Here is a 2,372-nt window from a genome sequence, read left to right on the forward strand (position 1 = left end):
CATGCCAAGGCTGTCGCACGGTGAATTTTTTCCACTTGATCCGGATATTGAGCAAACTTTCAGACACCGAAGAAGAGTGCAAAGAGCTCTTCGAGCTTGAAACTCTGAAATGATGGCTGAAAATGTGATTATTGATGGAGAAGGTATTATTAGAAATGAACCAAATATTCCATATGAGGATGAGGCTCAAGATATCTTTCGTCTTGCAAATGCTAAAAATGGTGGCATTATGGCGTATGCTATTCCTAACTTAACTCAACTACACACAGGGATACGTAAGCCTACCATTGGTGCCACCCATTTTTCACTTAAACCACTGATGTTTCAAATGCTTCAAACAAACGGCCAGTACGCTRGTTTATCTTCTGAAGATCCTCATTCTCATCTGCGTTCTTTTATGGAAATCACAGACTCTTTTCTCATCCCTGATGTTTCAAACGATGCTCTAAGACTAAAACTTTTTCCATTTTCACTAAGGGATCGAGCAAGAGCATGGTACAATTCCTTGCAACCAGACTCTGTGACTACATGGAATGAAATGGCAGAAAAGATTTTGAAAAAGTATTTTCCACCCACGAGGAATGCCAAATCCAGAAATGAAATATGTAATTTTAGACAACTGGATGATGAAGCAGTTCCTGATGCATGGGAAAGGTATAAAGAGCTACTGAGAAAATGCCCTCACCATGGCATTCCGTATTGTATACAGCTAGAGACATTTTACAATGGTTTAAATATCGTTTCTAGACAAATGCTCGACGCTACTACAGGCGGAGCTTTCACAACTTGTACCTATAATGAAGGTTTTGACATACTTGAAAAGATTTCCAATAATAACGGACAATGGTCTGATCCACGTGCAATGCCACTGAAGAAAACAGTCGGAATAAATGAGGTAGATGTTATCTCGGCATTAACAGCTCAAATCACTAAGCTAATTTCAAATTTAACATCTAGCCCGCATGTGCAATCTGATGCTAATACCTTTAATTCCAATGTTCAATCAGTGCAATGCGTATACTATGGTGAAGGTCACTCTTTTGAGCAGTGTCCTGGAAATCCGGAGCATGTAAATTATGTCAACATGACTGGACCATTTTCGCAAACTTATAATCCGGGATGGCGAAATCATCCAAATTTTTCGTGGCATAGTCCAGCTCTTAATCCGCCAATGCAAAAGCCTCAAGGACAGTCCAATTTTCAATCGCAAGGACAATCCAATTTTCAACCACAAGGACAGTCAAATTTTCAACAAGGCCAATCTAATTTTCACTCGCAAGCGCATCAAGGCATTCATAATAATCAACATGCTAATTTTCAGAATCATTAGTCTTCTTTCCAAAACAAGCCCAAACAGCAAGCTGATTCATCTACTTCTTTGGATGCAATGATGAAGGGTTTTATAACCCAAACTCAAGTTTCAATTAAAAATCTCGAAACTCAAATGGGACAAATGGCTTTGGAGATTAGAAAAATACCTGTAGGTTCTCTACCCAGTGATACAGAGATACCTCAGAGGGAAGGAAAAGAGCATGTTAAGGTTGTTACGTTAAGGAGTGGAAWGAGTTATTTAGAAAACACCCAAAAAGAACAAAAAGAACCAAACAAAGTAGAGATTGAAAAGAAAAGTGTAGAACAAGATTCTGTTACCTCTGTACCAGATTTTGTGACTACCATTCCTGTGAGTACTAGTGAACCGCAACCATTAGTCAGGCCCATAGATAGTACGACCATTCCAGAAAGATCAGATTTTCCACTGTTATTTCCTGATGAACCCAAGACAACCCAAACTCCCAAAGAAAATATTGTTGTGGATGTGTCATAATCTGGTGACAGTCCCGTAATAAAAGATCAGACCAGTCCTTTAATCCCTGTTAGGACTGAATAAGAACCAATTGTGAGACCAATTTTGAAACCGATTCCAGCACCAACTTTTCAAAAGACTACGTCTCCTATTCCAGTCACTCCTTATATTCCTTATCCTCAAAGATTAAGGAATCAGAAGGAAGAATTACAATTTAAAAAGTTTCTTGATGTTTTTAAATAGTTGCACATAAACATTCCCCTAGTTGAAGCTATTGAGCAGATGCCAAGTTATGCAAAGTTTTTATAAGACATTTTGAGGAAAAAGAAAAAGTTAACTGAATACGAGACCGTAGCTCTGACGGAAGGTTGCAGTGCTTTGTTGTCCTGTAAAATTCCTCCTAAGATGAAAGATCCTGGAAGTTTTACAATCCCTTGTTCAATTGGAGGAAAAGAAATATGAAAAGCTCTATGCGACTTAGGTGCTAGCATAAACCTAATGCCTTTATCTATTTTCAATACCCTAGGCATAGGTGAAGCTAGACCTACGACTGTAACTCTACAGTTAG

The 2,372-nt window shown here is 38.5% G+C and overlaps 1 non-coding gene across 1 annotated transcript; it reads right to left on the reverse strand.

The window, feature by feature from the left end:
- Window positions 1–586: 586 nt before the first annotated feature.
- On the reverse strand, window positions 587–693 carry LOC112520558. Its single transcript, XR_003070030.1, has one exon. It is a non-coding gene; the product is annotated as a small nucleolar RNA R71 (small nucleolar RNA).
- Between the last annotated feature and the right edge of the window lie 1,679 nt (window positions 694–2,372).

The sequence above is a fragment of the Cynara cardunculus genome (assembly GCF_001531365.2).
Source record: "Cynara cardunculus var. scolymus isolate 2C chromosome LG 10, CcrdV1, whole genome shotgun sequence".
NCBI lineage: Eukaryota > Viridiplantae > Streptophyta > Magnoliopsida > Asterales > Asteraceae > Cynara > Cynara cardunculus.